The sequence below is a fragment of the Pelobates fuscus genome, chromosome 6, assembly GCF_036172605.1.
Source record: "Pelobates fuscus isolate aPelFus1 chromosome 6, aPelFus1.pri, whole genome shotgun sequence".
Classification (NCBI taxonomy): Eukaryota; Metazoa; Chordata; class Amphibia; order Anura; family Pelobatidae; genus Pelobates; species Pelobates fuscus.
In genome coordinates, this window is record NC_086322.1 from 6,790,310 (window position 1) to 6,814,984 (window position 24,675).

Consider the following 24,675-nt stretch of genomic DNA (forward strand, 5'->3'; position numbering starts at 1 on the left):
GTTTGTACGTTAAGGACCAGAGCAGTTTTAACACTTTTGTGGTGTTTGTGTTTAGCTGTAATTTTCCGCTCTCTCATTTACGGTTCCCATACAAGTTATATATTGTTTTTTTCACGACAAGAAGGGCTTTCTTTACATACCAGTATTTATATTATGTCATATATTGTATTTAAAAAAAATAATGAAATATGGTGAAAAATAAAAAAAAAAACATGTTTTTGGACTTTTACTTGAAAAATCTTTTACTTATCTACAAAAGCTAATGAAAAAAACTGCTAAATAGATTCAAAATTTTGTCCCGAGTTTAAAAACACCCAGTGTTTACATGCTTTATTGCTTTTTTTTTGCAAGTTATAGGCCTATAAATACAAGTAGGAAATTGCTGTTTCAAAATATATATATTTTAAATGTATCAATAGTGACATTGTTACACCGTTATCTGTCATAAATCCCCGAAACACACCTAACATGTACATATTTTTTAAAGTAGACAACCCAGGGTATTTAAAATGGGGTATGTCCAGTCTTTTTTAGTAGCCACCTAGTCACAAACACTGGCCAAAGTTAGCATTTATATTTGTTTGTGTGTTAAAAATGCAAAAACCGCTAACTTTGGCCGGTGTTTGTGACTAAGTGGCTACTAAAAAAGGCTGAACATACCCCATTTGCAATACCTTGGGTTGTCTTCTTTTGTAAATGGTATGCCATCATGGGGCTAATTCTCATTCCTTGGCTACCATACGCTGTCAAAGGCAACCTAACCAATCTGACAAATTTCAATAAAAAAAAAAAAGTAAAATCAAGCCTTATATTTGACCCTGTAACTTTCACAAACACTATAAAACCTCTACATGTGGGGTACTGTTATACTCAGGAGACTTCGCTGAACACAAATATTAGTGTATCAGAACAGTAAAATATATCACAGCAATAATATCCTCAGTGAAAGAGCTGTTTGTGTGTGAAAAATGCAAAAAACTTCACTTTCACTGACAATATCATCGCTGTGATATGTTTTACTGTTTTGAAACACTAATATTTGTGTTCAGCGAAGTCTCCCGAGTAAAACAGTACCCCCATGTACAGGATTTAGGGTGTCATAGAAAGTTACAGGGTTAAGCACAGTGCTAGCAAATTAAATTATCTGGACTTTTGGCCTGGGTTGGCAGGCAGGTCCCTCAAATTGCAATCATTAAAATTACTTAATTAGGTAAAAATATTACATAAATATGCACGTAGAATTTTAATATATATACATATTTATATATTTGACGTCTACGTGTATATTTATGAAATTATTAATGTAATTTTGTATGTGGACATATGTATATTTCGTATTATTTTTATTTATTTATTTATACATAGATATATATATATCATTACATTCTAAGTGTATTTTGATATAAATATATATATATCAATATCAAAATACTGTTAGAATAAAATTGAATATATATATATAATTTTTTTTTAATTATTAAAAATTATTTTTATTTTTTGTTATTTATTTTTATTAACATATTATTTGTATTTTATAATAATATATATATACCATATATATAGTTATTATATATATTGTATATATTCGTGTGTAATTTAAATATAAGTGTATTTTTATATTAATATACGTATATATAAATATAAAAATACACTTAGTGTGACATTATATATATGATACATATACATATATTATATATAGGTATATATAGATATAATACATGTATATATATCATATATATATACACATATTATAATTTTTTTTACACTGATTGTTTTTTTTTTTAACTTTATTTTATGATTTTACACTTGCAGGGAGACTGCCTGTCAGCACAGACAGTCCCCCTGCAGGCAGATACAAAGACCCCTATTGCGGTCATGTGATCGAGTGATCACATGGCCGTGGGGTCCTGATCTGCCGAGGGGGGACTGCCCGGGCAGACAGGCAGTCCCCCTGGACCGGGAGGAGAGCTGATCGCCGCCGTGGGACCGACGGCGATCAGGTAAGTAGCCCAAAACCGTTATGACGGTTCAGGACCGTCAGCGGTCCAAACGCACGTTTTACCGCTGACGGTCCTGAACCGTCAGCGGTCCTGAAGGGGTTAACAAAGATTTTACAGTCTTAAGAAAGACTTTGCAGTCTTAAAAGCGTCATCTGAGCAGTTAGGACTTGCATTAATGACTTACGATAAACCATTGATTTTAAAGGGTTGATATTGAAAACGACACATTTTTTATGATTTCTCTCATACATTTCTAAGTAAAAGCTAAACGTGTATTAATATAAGATGTTAGCTTTGAAAGGTGATATCAGAAGCACCAGGAAATATATATATATATATTGATGGTGGCATGCCAACATCTTCTCTTTGGAGCACTTGAAGGGTTTTGCTATAAGTGCTTTTTGCTGACTATATTAAACACAGTTCGAAGCTACATGTTTCAAAAGATTTGAACCCGGGACCTCTCGCACCCAAAGCGAGAATCATACCCCTAGACCAACGAGCCATTACGCTTCCATGTTGGGCCTTAGGAAAAAATGCTAGACTAACGCAGCAGACAGCGTACGTGTTCTCAAAATATCCACAAAGTTTTTGTTTTGAAGTGGGGATTTTAAAATTCCTCAATAGGATCTTTTTTTCCCAATATCATTTACATGTTTGATATTACATTTCTAATTTGAAGGAGGGATTTCAGCAGGTCGGGCAGCACTAGAGCAGGACTGATTTATCATAACATGTGGATTTGAAGAGTTAGGGGAAAAAAGGAGTAGATTCACAATCACCTATTTTTGAATGTAACACTAACATTTCAAAATTTCAACATGTACAAGAGGAGAAATTTGTGGTTCAAATATATGTTGGAAAAGCACTTGTAGGATTTATTTTTCTTTCTCATATTCTGCATGCTATCACCATGTTGAAAATAAAGTAAAGATGTTGAGAGGAGAAATTAATTATAAATAGTCTTGTGCAAAATAATGTTTGGGGAGGTTGGCTTGGTTCCATAACTTGAATCCACAGCCGAACATAACGACAGCCTTGAATTTACCTCTACAGTTTTATTCATCGATACATTCAGGCGTGTACTGGAAGGAATTTGATTTGGACCTACTCTCTCCAACACATATTTGAACATGTCTAAGTATGAATAAAAATAGAATTCCGTATGTCAAAACATATATTTTTTCCCCTTTGTTTGTTGTTAACAAAGATTTTGCAGTCTTAAGAAAGACTTTGCAGTCTTTAAACGTCATCTGAGCAGTTAGGACTTGCATTAATGACTTACGATAAACCATTGATTTTAAAGGGTTGATATTGAAAACGACACATTTTTTATGATTTCTCTCATACATTTCTAAGTAAAAGCTAAACGTGTAATAATATAAGATGTTAGCTTTGAAAGGTGATATCAGAAGCACCAGGAAATATATATATATATATATTGATGGTGGCATGACAACATCTTCTCTTTGGAGCACTTGAAGGGTTTTGCTATAAGTGCTTTTTGCTGACTATATTAAACACAGTTCGAAGCTACGTGTTTCAAAAGAAAAATACTGAATGCATGGGCTCGTCCGGGATTTGAACCCGGGACCTCTCGCACCCGAAGCGAGAATCATACCCCTAGACCAACGAGCCATTACGCTTCCATGTTGGGCCTTAGGAAAAAATGCTAGACTAACGCAGCAGACAGCGTTTGTGTTCTCAAAATATCCACAAAGTTTTTGTTTTCAAGTGGGGATTTTAAAATTCCTCAATATGATCTTTTTTCCCAATATCATTTACATGTTTGATATTACATTTCTAATTTGAAGGAGGGATTTGAGCAGGTCGGGCAGCACTAGAGCAGGACTGATTTATAATAACATGTGGATTTGAAGAGTTAGGGGAAAAAAGGAGTACATTCACAATCACCTTTTTTTGAATGTAACACTAACATTTCAAAATTTCAACATGTACAAGAGGAGAAATTTGTGGTTCAAATATATGTTGGAAAAGCACTTGTAGGATTTATTTTTCTTTCTCATATTCTGCATGCTATCACCATGTTGAAAATAAAGTAAAGATGTTAAGAGGAGAAATTAATTATAAATAGTCTTGTGCAAAATAATGTTTGGGGAGGTTGGCCTGGTTCCATAACTTGAATCCACAGCCGAACGTAACGACAGCCTTGAATTTACCTCTACAGTTTTATTCATCGATATATTCAGGCGTGTACTGGAAGGAATTTGATTTGGACCTATCCTCTCCAACACATATTTGAACATGTCTATGTATGAATAAAAATAGAATTCCGTATGTCAAAACATATATTTTTTCCCCTTTGTTTGTTGTTAACCCCTTCAGGACCGGCCTGTTTTTGCGATGTTTGTACGTTAAGGACCAGAGCAGTTTTAACACTTTTGTGGTGTTTGTGTTTAGCTGTAATTTTCCGCTCTCTCATTTACGGTTCCCATACAAGTTATATATTGTTTTTTTCACGACAAGAAGGGCTTTCTTTACATACCAGTATTTATATTATGTCATATATTGTATTTAAAAAAAATAATGAAATATGGTGAAAAAAAAAAAAAAAAAAAAAACATGTTTTTGGACTTTTACTTGAAAAATATTTTACTTATCTACAAAAGCTAATGAAAAAACTGCTAAATAGATTCAAAATTTTGTCCCGAGTTTAAAAACACCCAGTGTTTACATGCTTTATTGCTTTTTTTTGCAAGTTATAGGCCTATAAATACAAGTAGGAAATTGCTGTTTCAAAATATATATATTTTAAATGTATCAATAGTGACATTGTTACACCGTTATCTGTCATAAATCCCCGAAACACACCTAACATGTACATATTTTTTAAAGTAGACAACCCAGGGTATTTAAAATGGGGTATGTCCAGTCTTTTTTAGTAGCCACCTAGTCACAAACACTGGCCAAAGTTAGCATTTATATTTGTTTGTGTGTTAAAAATGCAAAAACCGCTAACTTTGGCCGGTGTTTGTGACTAAGTGGCTACTAAAAAAGGCTGAACATACCCCATTTGCAATACCTTGGGTTGTCTTCTTTTGTAAATGGTATGCCATCATGGGGCTAATTCTCATTCCTTGGCTACCATACGCTGTCAAAGGCAACCTAACCAATCTGACAAATTTCAATAAAAAAAAAAAAAGTAAAATCAAGCCTTATATTTGACCCTGTAACTTTCACAAACACTATAAAACCTCTACATGTGGGGTACTGTTATACTCAGGAGACTTCGCTGAACACAAATATTAGTGTATCAGAACAGTAAAATATATCACAGCAATAATATCCTCAGTGAAAGAGCTGTTTGTGTGTGAAAAATGCAAAAAACTTCACTTTCACTGACAATATCATCGCTGTGATATGTTTTACTGTTTTGAAACACTAATATTTGTGTTCAGCGAAGTCTCCCGAGTAAAACAGTACCCCCATGTACAGGATTTAGGGTGTCATAGAAAGTTACAGGGTTAAGCACAGTGCTAGCAAATTAAATTATCTGGACTTTTGGCCTGGGTTGGCAGGCAGGTCCCTCAAATTGCAATCATTAAAATTACTTAATTAGGTAAAAATATTACATAAATATGCACGTAGAATTTTAATATATATACATATTTATATATTTGACGTCTACGTGTATATTTATGAAATTATTAATGTAATTTTGTATGTGGACATATGTATATTTCGTATTATTTTTATTTATTTATTTATACATAGATATATATATCATTACATTCTAAGTGTATTTTGATATAAATATATATATATCAATATCAAAATACTGTTAGAATAAAATTGAATATATATATATAATTTTTTTTTAATTATTAAAAATTATTTTTATTTTTTGTTATTTATTTTTATTAACATATTATTTGTATTTTATAATAATATATATATACCATATATATAGTTATTATATATATTGTATATATTCGTGTGTAATTTAAATATAAGTGTATTTTTATATTAATATACGTATATATAAATATAAAAATACACTTAGTGTGACATTATATATATATGATACATATACATATATTATATATAGGTATATATAGATATAATACATGTATATATATCATATATATATACACATATTATATTTTTTTTTACACTGATTGTTTTTTTTTTTAACTTTATTTTATGATTTTACACTTGCAGGGAGACTGCCTGTCAGCACAGACAGTCCCCCTGCAGGCAGATACAAAGACCCCTATTGCGGTCATGTGATCGAGTGATCACATGGCCGTGGGGTCCTGATCTGCCGAGGGGGGACTGCCCGGGCAGACAGGCAGTCCCCCTGGACCGGGAGGAGAGCTGATCGCCGCCGTGGGACCGACGGCGATCAGGTAAGTAGCCCAAAACCGTTATGACGGTTCAGGACCGTCAGCGGTCCAAACGCACATTTTACCGCTGACGGTCCTGAACCGTCAGCGGTCCTGAAGGGGTTAACAAAGATTTTGCAGTCTTAAGAAAGACTTTGCAGTCTTAAAAGCGTCATCTGAGCAGTTAGGACTTGCATTAATGACTTACGATAAACCATTGATTTTAAAGGGTTGATATTGAAAACAACACATTTTTTATGATTTCTCTCATACATTTCTAAGTAAAAGCTAAACGTGTATTAATATAAGATGTTAGCTTTGAAAGGTGATATCAGAAGCACCAGGAAATATATATATATATATTGATGGTGGCATGCCAACATCTTCTCTTTGGAGCACTTGAAGGGTTTTGCTATAAGTGCTTTTTGCTGACTATATTAAACACAGTTCGAAGCTACATGTTTCAAAAGATTTGAACCCGGGACCTCTCGCACCCAAAGCGAGAATCATACCCCTAGACCAACGAGCCATTACGCTTCCATGTTGGGCCTTAGGAAAAAATGCTAGACTAACGCAGCAGACAGCGTACGTGTTCTCAAAATATCCACAAAGTTTTTGTTTTGAAGTGGGGATTTTAAAATTCCTCAATAGGATCTTTTTTTCCCAATATCATTTACATGTTTGATATTACATTTCTAATTTGAAGGAGGGATTTGAGCAGGTCGGGCAGCACTAGAGCAGGACTGATTTATCATAACATGTGGATTTGAAGAGTTAGGGGAAAAAAGGAGTAGATGCACAATCACCTATTTTTGAATGTAACACTAACATTTCAAAATTTCAACATGTACAAGAGGAGAAATTTGTGGTTCAAATATATGTTGGAAAAGCACTTGTAGGATTTATTTTTCTTTCTCATATTCTGCATGCTATCACCATGTTGAAAATAAAGTAAAGATGTTGAGAGGAGAAATTAATTATAAATAGTCTTGTGCAAAATAATGTTTGGGGAGGTTGGCTTGGTTCCATAACTTGAATCCACAGCCGAACATAACGACAGCCTTGAATTTACCTCTACAGTTTTATTCATCGATACATTCAGGCGTGTACTGGAAGGAATTTGATTTGGACCTACTCTCTCCAACACATATTTGAACATGTCTAAGTATGAATAAAAATAGAATTCCGTATGTCAAAACATATATTTTTTCCCCTTTGTTTGTTGTTAACAAAGATTTTGCAGTCTTAAGAAAGACTTTGCAGTCTTAAAAGCGTCATCTGAGCAGTTAGGACTTGCATTAATGACTTACGATAAACCATTGATTTTAAAGGGTTGATATTGAAAACGACACATTTTTTATGATTTCTCTCATACATTTCTAAGTAAAAGCTAAACGTGTAATAATATAAGATGTTAGCTTTGAAAGGTGATATCAGAAGCACCAGGAAATATATATATATATATATTGATGGTGGCATGACAACATCTTCTCTTTGGAGCACTTGAAGGGTTTTGCTATAAGTGCTTTTTGCTGACTATATTAAACACAGTTCGAAGCTACGTGTTTCAAAAGAAAAATACTGAATGCATGGGCTCGTCCGGGATTTGAACCCGGGACCTCTCGCACCCGAAGCGAGAATCATACCCCTAGACCAACGAGCCATTACGCTTCCATGTTGGGCCTTAGGAAAAAATGCTAGACTAACGCAGCAGACAGCATTTGTGTTCTCAAAATATCCACAAAGTTTTTGTTTTCAAGTGGGGATTTTAAAATTCCTCAATATGATCTTTTTTCCCAATATCATTTACATGTTTGATATTACATTTCTAATTTGAAGGAGGGATTTGAGCAGGTCGGGCAGCACTAGAGCAGGACTGATTTATAATAACATGTGGATTTGAAGAGTTAGGGGAAAAAAGGAGTACATTCACAATCACCTTTTTTTGAATGTAACACTAACATTTCAAAATTTCAACATGTACAAGAGGAGAAATTTGTGGTTCAAATATATGTTGGAAAAGCACTTGTAGGATTTATTTTTCTTTCTCATATTCTGCATGCTATCACCATGTTGAAAATAAAGTAAAGATGTTAAGAGGAGAAATTAATTATAAATAGTCTTGTGCAAAATAATGTTTGGGGAGGTTGGCCTGGTTCCATAACTTGAATCCACAGCCGAACGTAACGACAGCCTTGAATTTACCTCTACAGTTTTATTCATCGATATATTCAGGCGTGTACTGGAAGGAATTTGATTTGGACCTATCCTCTCCAACACATATTTGAACATGTCTATGTATGAATAAAAATAGAATTCCGTATGTCAAAACATATATTTTTTCCCCTTTGTTTGTTGTTAACCCCTTCAGGACCGGCCTGTTTTTGCGATGTTTGTACGTTAAGGACCAGAGCAGTTTTAACACTTTTGTGGTGTTTGTGTTTAGCTGTAATTTTCCGCTCTCTCATTTACGGTTCCCATACAAGTTATATATTGTTTTTTTCACGACAAGAAGGGCTTTCTTTACATACCAGTATTTATATTATGTCATATATTGTATTTAAAAAAAATAATGAAATATGGTGAAAAATAAAAAAAAAAACATGTTTTTGGACTTTTACTTGAAAAATCTTTTACTTATCTACAAAAGCTAATGAAAAAAACTGCTAAATAGATTCAAAATTTTGTCCCGAGTTTAAAAACACCCAGTGTTTACATGCTTTATTGCTTTTTTTTGCAAGTTATAGGCCTATAAATACAAGTAGGAAATTGCTGTTTCAAAATATATATATTTTAAATGTATCAATAGTGACATTGTTACACCGTTATCTGTCATAAATCCCCGAAACACACCTAACATGTACATATTTTTTAAAGTAGACAACCCAGGGTATTTAAAATGGGGTATGTCCAGTCTTTTTTAGTAGCCACCTAGTCACAAACACTGGCCAAAGTTAGCATTTATATTTGTTTGTGTGTTAAAAATGCAAAAACCGCTAACTTTGGCCGGTGTTTGTGACTAAGTGGCTACTAAAAAAGGCTGAACATACCCCATTTGCAATACCTTGGGTTGTCTTCTTTTGTAAATGGTATGCCATCATGGGGCTAATTCTCATTCCTTGGCTACCATACGCTGTCAAAGGCAACCTAACCAATCTGACAAATTTCAATAAAAAAAAAAAGTAAAATCAAGCCTTATATTTGACCCTGTAACTTTCACAAACACTATAAAACCTCTACATGTGGGGTACTGTTATACTCAGGAGACTTCGCTGAACACAAATATTAGTGTATCAGAACAGTAAAATATATCACAGCAATAATATCCTCAGTGAAAGAGCTGTTTGTGTGTGAAAAATGCAAAAAACTTCACTTTCACTGACAATATCATCGCTGTGATATGTTTTACTGTTTTGAAACACTAATATTTGTGTTCAGCGAAGTCTCCCGAGTAAAACAGTACCCCCATGTACAGGATTTAGGGTGTCATAGAAAGTTACAGGGTGAAGCACAGTGCTAGCAAATTAAATTATCTGGACTTTTGGCCTGGGTTGGCAGGCAGGTCCCTCAAATTGCAATCATTAAAATTACTTAATTAGGTAAAAATATTACATAAATATGCACGTAGAATTTTAATATATATACATATTTATATATTTGACGTCTACGTGTATATTTATGAAATTATTAATGTAATTTTGTATGTGGACATATGTATATTTCGTATTATTTTTATTTATTTATTTATACATAGATATATATATCATTACATTCTAAGTGTATTTTGATATAAATATATATATATCAATATCAAAATACTGTTAGAATAAAATTGAATATATATATATATATTTTTTTTAATTATTAAAAATTATTTTTATTTTTTGTTATTTATTTTTATTAACATATTATTTGTATTTTATAATAATATATATATACCATATATATAGTTATTATATATATTGTATATATTCGTGTGTAATTTAAATATAAGTGTATTTTTATATTAATATACGTATATATAAATATAAAAATACACTTAGTGTGACATTATATATATGATACATATACATATATTATATATAGGTATATATAGATATAATACATGTATATATATCATATATATATACACATATTATAATTTTTTTTACACTGATTGTTTTTTTTTTTAACTTTATTTTATGATTTTACACTTGCAGGGAGACTGCCTGTCAGCACAGACAGTCCCCCTGCAGGCAGATACAAAGACCCCTATTGCGGTCATGTGATCGAGTGATCACATGGCCGTGGGGTCCTGATCTGCCGAGGGGGGACTGCCCGGGCAGACAGGCAGTCCCCCTGGACCGGGAGGAGAGCTGATCGCCGCCGTGGGACCGACGGCGATCAGGTAAGTAGCCCAAAACCGTTATGACGGTTCAGGACCGTCAGCGGTCCAAACGCACGTTTTACCGCTGACGGTCCTGAACCGTCAGCGGTCCTGAAGGGGTTAACAAAGATTTTGCAGTCTTAAGAAAGACTTTGCAGTCTTAAAAGCGTCATCTGAGCAGTTAGGACTTGCATTAATGACTTACGATAAACCATTGATTTTAAAGGGTTGATATTGAAAACGACACATTTTTTATGATTTCTCTCATACATTTCTAAGTAAAAGCTAAACGTGTATTAATATAAGATGTTAGCTTTGAAAGGTGATATCAGAAGCACCAGGAAATATATATATATATATTGATGGTGGCATGCCAACATCTTCTCTTTGGAGCACTTGAAGGGTTTTGCTATAAGTGCTTTTTGCTGACTATATTAAACACAGTTCGAAGCTACATGTTTCAAAAGATTTGAACCCGGGACCTCTCGCACCCAAAGCGAGAATCATACCCCTAGACCAACGAGCCATTACGCTTCCATGTTGGGCCTTAGGAAAAAATGCTAGACTAACGCAGCAGACAGCGTACGTGTTCTCAAAATATCCACAAAGTTTTTGTTTTCAAGTGGGGATTTTAAAATTCCTCAATATGATCTTTTTTCCCAATATCATTTACATGTTTGATATTACATTTCTAATTTGAAGGAGGGATTTGAGCAGGTCGGGCAGCACTAGAGCAGGACTGATTTATAATAACATGTGGATTTGAAGAGTTAGGGGAAAAAAGGAGTACATTCACAATCACCTTTTTTTGAATGTAACACTAACATTTCAAAATTTCAACATGTACAAGAGGAGAAATTTGTGGTTCAAATATATGTTGGAAAAGCACTTGTAGGATTTATTTTTCTTTCTCATATTCTGCATGCTATCACCATGTTGAAAATAAAGTAAAGATGTTAAGAGGAGAAATTAATTATAAATAGTCTTGTGCAAAATAATGTTTGGGGAGGTTGGCCTGGTTCCATAACTTGAATCCACAGCCGAACATAACGACAGCCTTGAATTTACCTCTACAGTTTTATTCATCGATACATTCAGGCGTGTACTGGAAGGAATTTGATTTGGACCTACTCTCTTCAACACATATTTGAACATGTCTAAGTATGAATAAAAATAGAATTCCGTATGTCAAAACATATATTTTTTCCCCTTTGTTTGTTGTTAACAAAGATTTTGCAGTCTTAAGAAAGACTTTGCAGTCTTTAAACGTCATCTGAGCAGTTAGGACTTGCATTAATGACTTACGATAAACCATTGATTTTAAAGGGTTGATATTGAAAACGACACATTTTTTATGATTTCTCTCATACATTTCTAAGTAAAAGCTAAACGTGTAATAATATAAGATGTTAGCTTTGAAAGGTGATATCAGAAGCACCAGGAAATATATATATATATATATTGATGGTGGCATGACAACATCTTCTCTTTGGAGCACTTGAAGGGTTTTGCTATAAGTGCTTTTTGCTGACTATATTAAACACAGTTCGAAGCTACGTGTTTCAAAAGAAAAATACTGAATGCATGGGCTCGTCCGGGATTTGAACCCGGGACCTCTCGCACCCGAAGCGAGAATCATACCCCTAGACCAACGAGCCATTATGCTTCCATGTTGGGCCTTAGGAAAAAATGCTAGACTAACGCAGCAGACAGCGTTTGTGTTCTCAAAATATCCACAAAGTTTTTGTTTTCAAGTGGGGATTTTAAAATTCCTCAATATGATCTTTTTTCCCAATATTATTTACATGTTTGATATTACATTTCTAATTTGAAGGAGGGATTTGAGCAGGTCGGGCAGCACTAGAGCAGGACTGATTTATAATAACATGTGGATTTGAAGAGTTAGGGGAAAAAAGGAGTACATTCACAATCACCTTTTTTTGAATGTAACACTAACATTTCAAAATTTCAACATGTACAAGAGGAGAAATTTGTGGTTCAAATATATGTTGGAAAAGCACTTGTAGGATTTATTTTTCTTTCTCATATTCTGCATGCTATCACCATGTTGAAAATAAAGTAAAGATGTTAAGAGGAGAAATTAATTATAAATAGTCTTGTGCAAAATAATGTTTGGGGAGGTTGGCCTGGTTCCATAACTTGAATCCACAGCCGAACGTAACGACAGCCTTGAATTTACCTCTACAGTTTTATTCATCGATATATTCAGGCGTGTACTGGAAGGAATTTGATTTGGACCTATCCTCTCCAACACATATTTGAACATGTCTATGTATGAATAAAAATAGAATTCCGTATGTCAAAACATATATTTTTTCCCCTTTGTTTGTTGTTAACCCCTTCAGGACCGGCCTGTTTTTGCGATGTTTGTACGTTAAGGACCAGAGCAGTTTTAACACTTTTGTGGTGTTTGTGTTTAGCTGTAATTTTCCGCTCTCTCATTTACGGTTCCCATACAAGTTATATATTGTTTTTTTCACGACAAGAAGGGCTTTCTTTACATACCAGTATTTATATTATGTCATATATTGTATTTAAAAAAAATAATGAAATATGGTGAAAAATAAAAAAAAAAACATGTTTTTGGACTTTTACTTGAAAAATCTTTTACTTATCTACAAAAGCTAATGAAAAAACTGCTAAATAGATTCAAAATTTTGTCCCGAGTTTAAAAACACCCAGTGTTTACATGCTTTATTGCTTTTTTTTGCAAGTTATAGGCCTATAAATACAAGTAGGAAATTGCTGTTTCAAAATATATATATTTTAAATGTATCAATAGTGACATTGTTACACCGTTATCTGTCATAAATCCCCGAAACACACCTAACATGTACATATTTTTTAAAGTAGACAACCCAGGGTATTTAAAATGGGGTATGTCCAGTCTTTTTTAGTAGCCACCTAGTCACAAACACTGGCCAAAGTTAGCATTTATATTTGTTTGTGTGTTAAAAATGCAAAAACCGCTAACTTTGGCCGGTGTTTGTGACTAAGTGGCTACTAAAAAAGGCTGAACATACCCCATTTGCAATACCTTGGGTTGTCTTCTTTTGTAAATGGTATGCCATCATGGGGCTAATTCTCATTCCTTGGCTACCATACGCTGTCAAAGGCAACCTAACCAATCTGACAAATTTCAATAAAAAAAAAAAAAGTAAAATCAAGCCTTATATTTGACCCTGTAACTTTCACAAACACTATAAAACCTCTACATGTGGGGTACTGTTATACTCAGGAGACTTCGCTGAACACAAATATTAGTGTATCAGAACAGTAAAATATATCACAGCAATAATATCCTCAGTGAAAGAGCTGTTTGTGTGTGAAAAATGCAAAAAACTTCACTTTCACTGACAATATCATCGCTGTGATATGTTTTACTGTTTTGAAACACTAATATTTGTGTTCAGCGAAGTCTCCCGAGTAAAACAGTACCCCCATGTACAGGATTTAGGGTGTCATAGAAAGTTACAGGGTTAAGCACAGTGCTAGCAAATTAAATTATCTGGACTTTTGGCCTGGGTTGGCAGGCAGGTCCCTCAAATTGCAATCATTAAAATTACTTAATTAGGTAAAAATATTACATAAATATGCACGTAGAATTTTAATATATATACATATTTATATATTTGACGTCTACGTGTATATTTATGAAATTATTAATGTAATTTTGTATGTGGACATATGTATATTTCGTATTATTTTTATTTATTTATTTATACATAGATATATATATCATTACATTCTAAGTGTATTTTGATATAAATATATATATATCAATATCAAAATACTGTTAGAATAAAATTGAATATATATATATATAATTTTTTTTTAATTATTAAAAATTATTTTTATTTTTTGTTATTTATTTTTATTAACATATTATTTGTATTTTATAATAATATATATATACCATATATATAGTTATTATATATATTGTATATATTCGTGTGTAATTTAAATATAAGTGTATTTTTATATTAATATACGTATATATAAATATAAAAATACACTTAGTGTGACATTATATATATGATACATATACATATATTATATATAGGTATATATAGATATAATACATGTATATATATCATATATATATACACATATTATAATTTTTTTTACACTGATTGTTTTTTTTTTTAACTTTATTTTATGATTTTACACTTGCAGGGAGACTGCCTGTCAGCACAGACAGTCCCCCTGCAGGCAGATACAAAGACCCCTATTGCGGTCATGTGATCGAGTGATCACATGGCCGTGGGGTCCTGATCTGCCGAGGGGGGACTGCCCGGGCAGACAGGCAGTCCCCCTGGACCGGGAGGAGAGCTGATCGCCGCCGTGGGACCGACGGCGATCAGGTAAGTAGCCCAAAACCGTTATGACGGTTCAGGACCGTCAGCGGTCCAAACGCACATTTTACCGCTGACGGTCCTGAACCGTCAGCGGTCCTGAAGGGGTTAACAAAGATTTTGCAGTCTTAAGAAAGACTTTGCAGTCTTAAAAGCGTCATCTGAGCAGTTAGGACTTGCATTAATGACTTACGATAAACCATTGATTTTAAAGGGTTGATATTGAAAACAACACATTTTTTATGATTTCTCTCATACATTTCTAAGTAAAAGCTAAACGTGTATTAATATAAGATGTTAGCTTTGAAAGGTGATATCAGAAGCACCAGGAAATATATATATATATATTGATGGTGGCATGCCAACATCTTCTCTTTGGAGCACTTGAAGGGTTTTGCTATAAGTGCTTTTTGCTGACTATATTAAACACAGTTCGAAGCTACATGTTTCAAAAGATTTGAACCCGGGACCTCTCGCACCCAAAGCGAGAATCATACCCCTAGACCAACGAGCCATTACGCTTCCATGTTGGGCCTTAGGAAAAAATGCTAGACTAACGCAGCAGACAGCGTACGTGTTCTCAAAATATCCACAAAGTTTTTGTTTTGAAGTGGGGATTTTAAAATTCCTCAATAGGATCTTTTTTTCCCAATATCATTTACATGTTTGATATTACATTTCTAATTTGAAGGAGGGATTTGAGCAGGTCGGGCAGCACTAGAGCAGGACTGATTTATCATAACATGTGGATTTGAAGAGTTAGGGGAAAAAAGGAGTAGATTCACAATCACCTATTTTTGAATGTAACACTAACATTTCAAAATTTCAACATGTACAAGAGGAGAAATTTGTGGTTCAAATATATGTTGGAAAAGCACTTGTAGGATTTATTTTTCTTTCTCATATTCTGCATGCTATCACCATGTTGAAAATAAAGTAAAGATGTTGAGAGGAGAAATTAATTATAAATAGTCTTGTGCAAAATAATGTTTGGGGAGGTTGGCTTGGTTCCATAACTTGAATCCACAGCCGAACATAACGACAGCCTTGAATTTACCTCTACAGTTTTATTCATCGATACATTCAGGCGTGTACTGGAAGGAATTTGATTTGGACCTACTCTCTCCAACACATATTTGAACATGTCTAAGTATGAATAAAAATAGAATTCCGTATGTCAAAACATATATTTTTTCCCCTTTGTTTGTTGTTAACAAAGATTTTGCAGTCTTAAGAAAGACTTTGCAGTCTTAAAAGCGTCATCTGAGCAGTTAGGACTTGCATTAATGACTTACGATAAACCATTGATTTTAAAGGGTTGATATTGAAAACGACACATTTTTTATGATTTCTCTCATACATTTCTAAGTAAAAGCTAAACGTGTAATAATATAAGATGTTAGCTTTGAAAGGTGATATCAGAAGCACCAGGAAATATATATATATATATATTGATGGTGGCATGACAACATCTTCTCTTTGGAGCACTTGAAGGGTTTTGCTATAAGTGCTTTTTGCTGACTATATTAAACACAGTTCGAAGCTACGTGTTTCAAAAGAAAAATACTGAATGCATGGGCTCGTCCGGGATTTGAACCCGGGACCTCTCGCACCCGAAGCGAGAATCATACCCCTAGACCAACGAGCCATTACGCTTCCATGTTGGGCCTTAGGAAAAAATGCTAGACTAACGCAGCAGACAGCATTTGTGTTCTCAAAATATCCACAAAGTTTTTGTTTTCAAGTGGGGATTTTAAAATTCCTCAATATGATCTTTTTTCCCAATATCATTTACATGTTTGATATTACATTTCTAATTTGAAGGAGGGATTTGAGCAGGTCGGGCAGCACTAGAGCAGGACTGATTTATAATAACATGTGGATTTGAAGAGTTAGGGGAAAAAAGGAGTACATTCACAATCACCTTTTTTTGAATGTAACACTAACATTTCAAAATTTCAACATGTACAAGAGGAGAAATTTGTGGTTCAAATATATGTTGGAAAAGCACTTGTAGGATTTATTTTTCTTTCTCATATTCTGCATGCTATCACCATGTTGAAAATAAAGTAAAGATGTTAAGAGGAGAAATTAATTATAAATAGTCTTGTGCAAAATAATGTTTGGGGAGGTTGGCCTGGTTCCATAACTTGAATCCACAGCCGAACGTAACGACAGCCTTGAATTTACCTCTACAGTTTTATTCATCGATATATTCAGGCGTGTACTGGAAGGAATTTGATTTGGACCTATCCTCTCCAACACATATTTGAACATGTCTATGTATGAATAAAAATAGAATTCCGTATGTCAAAACATATATTTTTTCCCCTTTGTTTGTTGTTAACCCCTTCAGGACCGGCCTGTTTTTGCGATGTTTGTACGTTAAGGACCAGAGCAGTTTTAACACTTTTGTGGTGTTTGTGTTTAGCTGTAATTTTCCGCTCTCTCATTTACGGTTCCCATACAAGTTATATATTGTTTTTTTCACGACAAGAAGGGCTTTCTTTACATACCAGTATTTATATTATGTCATATATTGTATTTAAAAAAAATAATGAAATATGGTGAAAAATAAAAAAAAAAACATGTTTTTGGACTTTTACTTGAAAAATCTTTTACTTATCTACAAAAGCTAATGAAAAAACTGCTAAATAGATTCAAAATTTTGTCCCGAGTTTAAAAACACCCAGTGTTTACATGCTTTATTGCTTTTTTTTGCAAGTTATAGGCCTATAAATACAAGTAGGAAATTGCTGTTTCAAAATATATATATTTTAAATGTATCAATAGTGACATTGTTACACCGTTATCTGTCATAAATCCCCGAAACACACCTAACATGTACATATTTTTTAAAGTAGACAACCCAGGGTATTTAAAATGGGGTATGTCCAGTCTTTTTTAGTAGCCACCTAGTCACAAACACTGGCCAAAGTTAGCATTTATATTTGTTTGTGTGTTAAAAATGCAAAAACCGCTAACTTTGGCCGGTGTTTGTGACTAAGTGGCTACTAAAAAAGGCTGAACATACCCCATTTGCAATACCTTGGGTTGTCTTCTTTTGTAAATGGTATGCCATCATGGGGCTAATTCTCATTCCTTGGCTACCATACGCTGTCAAAGGCAACCTAACCAATCTGACAAATTTCAATAAAAAAAAAAAAAAGTAAAATCAAGCCTTATATTTGACCCTGTAACTTTCACAAACACTATAAAACCTCTACATGTGGGGTACTGTTATACTCAGGAGACTTCGCTGAACACAAATATTAGTGTATCAGAACAGTAAAATATATCACAGCAATAATATCCTCAGTGAAAGAGCTGTTTGTGTGTGAAAAATGCAAAAAACTTCACTTTCACTGACAATATCATCGCTGTGATATGTTTTACTGTTTTGAAACACTAATATTTGTGTTCAGCGAAGTCTCCCGAGTAAAACAGTACCCCCATGTACAGGATTTAGGGTGTCATAGAAAGTTACAGGGTTAAGCACAGTGCTAGCAAATTAAATTATCTGGACTTTTGGCCTGGGTTGGCAGGCAGGTCCCTCAAATTGCAATCATTAAAATTACTTAATTAGGTAAAAATATTACATAAATATGCACGTAGAATTTTAATATATATACATATTTATATATTTGACGTCTACGTGTATATTTATGAAATTATTAATGTAATTTTGTATGTGGACATATGTATATTTCGTATTATTTTTATTTATTTATTTATACATAGATATATATATCATTACATTCTAAGTGTATTTTGATATAAATATATATATATCAATATCAAAATACTGTTAGAATAAAATTGAATATATATATATAATTTTTTTTTAATTATTAAAAATTATTTTTATTTTTTGTTATTTATTTTTATTAACATATTATTTGTATTTTATAATAATATATATATACCATATATATAGTTATTATATATATTGTATATATTCGTGTGTAATTTAAATATAAGTGTATTTTTATATTAATATACGTATATATAAATATAAAAATACACTTAGTGTGACATTATATATATGATACATATACATATATTATATATAGGTATATATAGATATAATACATGTATATATATCATATATATATATACACATATTATAATTTTTTTTACACTGATTGTTTTTTTTTTTAACTTTATTTTATGATTTTACACTTGCAGGGAGACTGCCTGTCAGCACAGACAGTCCCCCTGCAGGCAGATACAAAGACCCCTATTGCGGTCATGTGATCGAGTGATCACATGGCCGTGGGGTCCTGATCTGCCGAGGGGGGACTGCCCGGGCAGACAGGCAGTCCCCCTGGACCGGGAGGAGAGCTGATCGCCGCCGTGGGTCCGACGGCGATCAGGTAAGTAGCCCAAAACCGTTATGACGGTTCAGGACCGTCAGCGGTCCAAACGCACATTTTACCGCTGACGGTCCTGAACCGTCAGCGGTCCTGAAGGGGTTAACAAAGATTTTGCAGTCTTAAGAAAGACTTTGCAGTCTTAAAAGCGTCATCTGAGCAGTTAGGACTTGCATTAATGACTTACGATAAACCATTGATTTTAAAGGGTTGATATTGAAAACAACACATTTTTTATGATTTCTCTCATACATTTCTAAGTAAAAGCTAAACGTGTATTAATATAAGATGTTAGCTTTGAAAGGTGATATCAGAAGCACCAGGAAATATATATATATATATTGATGGTGGCATGCCAACATCTTCTCTTTGGAGCACTTGAAGGGTTTTGCTATAAGTGCTTTTTGCTGACTATATTAAACACAGTTCGAAGCTACATGTTTCAAAAGATTTGAACCCGGGACCTCTCGCACCCAAAGCGAGAATCATACCCCTAGACCAACGAGCCATTACGCTTCCATGTTGGGCCTTAGGAAAAAATGCTAGACTAACGCAGCAGACAGCGTACGTGTTCTCAAAATATCCACAAAGTTTTTGTTTTGAAGTGGGGATTTTAAAATTCCTCAATAGGATCTTTTTTTCCCAATATCATTTACATGTTTGATATTACATTTCTAATTTGAAGGAGGGATTTGAGCAGGTCGGGCAGCACTAGAGCAGGACTGATTTATCATAACATGTGGATTTGAAGAGTTAGGGGAAAAAAGGAGTAGATTCACAATCACCTATTTTTGAATGTAACACTAACATTTCAAAATTTCAACATGTACAAGAGGAGAAATTTGTGGTTCAAATATATGTTGGAAAAGCACTTGTAGGATTTATTTTTCTTTCTCATATTCTGCATGCTATCACCATGTTGAAAATAAAGTAAAGATGTTGAGAGGAGAAATTAATTATAAATAGTCTTGTGCAAAATAATGTTTGGGGAGGTTGGCTTGGTTCCATAACTTGAATCCACAGCCGAACATAACGACAGCCTTGAATTTACCTCTACAGTTTTATTCATCGATACATTCAGGCGTGTACTGGAAGGAATTTGATTTGGACCTACTCTCTCCAACACATATTTGAACATGTCTAAGTATGAATAAAAATAGAATTCCGTATGTCAAAACATATATTTTTTCCCCTTTGTTTGTTGTTAACAAAGATTTTGCAGTCTTAAGAAAGACTTTGCAGTCTTAAAAGCGTCATCTGAGCAGTTAGGACTTGCATTAATGACTTACGATAAACCATTGATTTTAAAGGGTTGATATTGAAAACGACACATTTTTTATGATTTCTCTCATACATTTCTAAGTAAAAGCTAAACGTGTAATAATATAAGATGTTAGCTTTGAAAGGTGATATCAGAAGCACCAGGAAATATATATATATATATATTGATGGTGGCATGACAACATCTTCTCTTTGGAGCACTTGAAGGGTTTTGCTATAAGTGCTTTTTGCTGACTATATTAAACACAGTTCGAAGCTACGTGTTTCAAAAGAAAAATACTGAATGCATGGGCTCGTCCGGGATTTGAACCCGGGACCTCTCGCACCCGAAGCGAGAATCATACCCCTAGACCAACGAGCCATTACGCTTCCATGTTGGGCCTTAGGAAAAAATGCTAGACTAACGCAGCAGACAGCATTTGTGTTCTCAAAATATCCACAAAGTTTTTGTTTTCAAGTGGGGATTTTAAAATTCCTCAATATGATCTTTTTTCCCAATATCATTTACATGTTTGATATTACATTTCTAATTTGAAGGAGGGATTTGAGCAGGTCGGGCAGCACTAGAGCAGGACTGATTTATAATAACATGTGGATTTGAAGAGTTAGGGGAAAAAAGGAGTACATTCACAATCACCTTTTTTTGAATGTAACACTAACATTTCAAAATTTCAACATGTACAAGAGGAGAAATTTGTGGTTCAAATATATGTTGGAAAAGCACTTGTAGGATTTATTTTTCTTTCTCATATTCTGCATGCTATCACCATGTTGAAAATAAAGTAAAGATGTTAAGAGGAGAAATTAATTATAAATAGTCTTGTGCAAAATAATGTTTGGGGAGGTTGGCCTGGTTCCATAACTTGAATCCACAGCCGAACGTAACGACAGCCTTGAATTTACCTCTACAGTTTTATTCATCGATATATTCAGGCGTGTACTGGAAGGAATTTGATTTGGACCTATCCTCTCCAACACATATTTGAACATGTCTATGTATGAATAAAAATAGAATTCCGTATGTCAAAACATATATTTTTTCCCCTTTGTTTGTTGTTAACCCCTTCAGGACCGGCCTGTTTTTGCGATGTTTGTACGTTAAGGACCAGAGCAGTTTTAACACTTTTGTGGTGTTTGTGTTTAGCTGTAATTTTCCGCTCTCTCATTTACGGTTCCCATACAAGTTATATATTGTTTTTTTCACGACAAGAAGGGCTTTCTTTACATACCAGTATTTATATTATGTCATATATTGTATTTAAAAAAAATAATGAAATATGGTGAAAAATAAAAAAAAAAACATGTTTTTGGACTTTTACTTGAAAAATCTTTTACTTATCTACAAAAGCTAATGAAAAAAATTGCTAAATAGATTCAAAATTTTGTCCCGAGTTTAAAAACACCCAGTGTTTACATGCTTTATTGCTTTTTTTTGCAAGTTATAGGCCTATAAATACAAGTAGGAAATTGCTGTTTCAAAATATATATATTTTAAATGTATCAATAGTGACATTGTTACACCGTTATCTGTCATAAATCCCCGAAACACACCTAACATGTACATATTTTTTAAAGTAGACAACCCAGGGTATTTAAAATGGGGTATGTCCAGTCTTTTTTAGTAGCCACCTAGTCACAAACACTGGCCAAAGTTAGCATTTATATTTGTTTGTGTGTTAAAAATGCAAAAACCGCTAACTTTGGCCGGTGTTTGTGACTAAGTGGCTACTAAAAAAGGCTGAACATACCCCATTTGCAATACCTTGGGTTGTCTTCTTTTGTAAATGGTATGCCATCATGGGGCTAATTCTCATTCCTTGGCTACCATACGCTGTCAAAGGCAACCTAACCAATCTGACAAATTTCAATAAAAAAAAAAAGTAAAATCAAGCCTTATATTTGACCCTGTAACTTTCACAAACACTATAAAACCTCTACATGTGGGGTACTGTTATACTCAGGAGACTTCGCTGAACACAAATATTAGTGTATCAGAACAGTAAAATATATCACAGCAATAATATCCTCAGTGAAAGAGCTGTTTGTGTGTGAAAAATGCAAAAAACTTCACTTTCACTGACAATATCATCGCTGTGATATGTTTTACTGTTTTGAAACACTAATATTTGTGTTCAGCGAAGTCTCCCGAGTAAAACAGTACCCCCATGTACAGGATTTAGGGTGTCATAGAAAGTTACAGGGTGAAGCACAGTGCTAGCAAATTAAATTATCTGGACTTTTGGCCTGGGTTGGCAGGCAGGTCCCTCAAATTGCAATCATTAAAATTACTTAATTAGGTAAAAATATTACATAAATATGCACGTAGAATTTTAATATATATACATATTTATATATTTGACGTCTACGTGTATATTTATGAAATTATTAATGTAATTTTGTATGTGGACATATGTATATTTCGTATTATTTTTATTTATTTATTTATACATAGATATATATATCATTACATTCTAAGTGTATTTTGATATAAATATATATATATCAATATCAAAATACTGTTAGAATAAAATTGAATATATATATATAATTTTTTTTTAATTATTAAAAATTATTTTTATTTTTTGTTATTTATTTTTATTAACATATTATTTGTATTTTATAATAATATATATATACCATATATATAGTTATTATATATATTGTATATATTCGTGTGTAATTTAAATATAAGTGTATTTTTATATTAATATACGTATATATAAATATAAAAATACACTTAGTGTGACATTATATATATGATACATATACATATATTATATATAGGTATATATAGATATAATACATGTATATATATCATATATATATACACATATTATAATTTTTTTTACACTGATTGTTTTTTTTTTTAACTTTATTTTATGATTTTACACTTGCAGGGAGACTGCCTGTCAGCACAGACAGTCCCCCTGCAGGCAGATACAAAGACCCCTATTGCGGTCATGTGATCGAGTGATCACATGGCCGTGGGGTCCTGATCTGCCGAGGGGGGACTGCCCGGGCAGACAGGCAGTCCCCCTGGACCGGGAGGAGAGCTGATCGCCGCCGTGGGACCGACGGCGATCAGGTAAGTAGCCCAAAACCGTTATGACGGTTCAGGACCATCAGCGGTCCAAACGCACGTTTTACCGCTGACGGTCCTGAACCGTCAGCGGTCCTGAAGGGGTTAACAAAGATTTTGCAGTCTTAAGAAAGACTTTGCAGTCTTAAAAGCGTCATCTGAGCAGTTAGGACTTGCATTAATGACTTACGATAAACCATTGATTTTAAAGGGTTGATATTGAAAACGACACATTTTTTATGATTTCTCTCATACATTTCTAAGTAAAAGCTAAACGTGTATTAATATAAGATGTTAGCTTTGAAAGGTGATATCAGAAGCACCAGGAAATATATATATATATATTGATGGTGGCATGCCAACATCTTCTCTTTGGAGCACTTGAAGGGTTTTGCTATAAGTGCTTTTTGCTGACTATATTAAACACAGTTCGAAGCTACATGTTTCAAAAGATTTGAACCCGGGACCTCTCGCACCCAAAGCGAGAATCATACCCCTAGACCAACGAGCCATTACGCTTCCATGTTGGGCCTTAGGAAAAAATGCTAGACTAACGCAGCAGACAGCGTACGTGTTCTCAAAATATCCACAAAGTTTTTGTTTTCAAGTGGGGATTTTAAAATTCCTCAATATGATCTTTTTTCCCAATATCATTTACATGTTTGATATTACATTTCTAATTTGAAGGAGGGATTTGAGCAGGTCGGGCAGCACTAGAGCAGGACTGATTTATAATAACATGTGGATTTGAAGAGTTAGGGGAAAAAAGGAGTACATTCACAATCACCTTTTTTTGAATGTAACACTAACATTTCAAAATTTCAACATGTACAAGAGGAGAAATTTGTGGTTCA

At 33.5% G+C, this 24,675-nt stretch overlaps 5 non-coding genes across 5 annotated transcripts; all 5 read right to left on the reverse strand.

Moving 5' to 3' along the window:
* Positions 1–3,566: 3,566 nt before the first annotated feature.
* TRNAP-CGG (transfer RNA proline (anticodon CGG)) lies at positions 3,567–3,638 on the reverse strand. The gene has a single exon. It is a non-coding gene; the product is annotated as a tRNA-Pro (tRNA).
* A 4,299-nt stretch (positions 3,639–7,937) lies between these two features.
* TRNAP-CGG (transfer RNA proline (anticodon CGG)) lies at positions 7,938–8,009 on the reverse strand. The gene has a single exon. It is a non-coding gene; the product is annotated as a tRNA-Pro (tRNA).
* A 4,289-nt stretch (positions 8,010–12,298) lies between these two features.
* On the reverse strand, positions 12,299–12,370 carry TRNAP-CGG (transfer RNA proline (anticodon CGG)). The gene has a single exon. It is a non-coding gene; the product is annotated as a tRNA-Pro (tRNA).
* A 4,294-nt stretch (positions 12,371–16,664) lies between these two features.
* Positions 16,665–16,736, reverse strand: TRNAP-CGG (transfer RNA proline (anticodon CGG)). Its single transcript has one exon. It is a non-coding gene; the product is annotated as a tRNA-Pro (tRNA).
* Positions 16,737–21,031: 4,295 nt separating this feature from the next.
* TRNAP-CGG (transfer RNA proline (anticodon CGG)) lies at positions 21,032–21,103 on the reverse strand. The gene has a single exon. It is a non-coding gene; the product is annotated as a tRNA-Pro (tRNA).
* Positions 21,104–24,675: the final 3,572 nt, after the last annotated feature.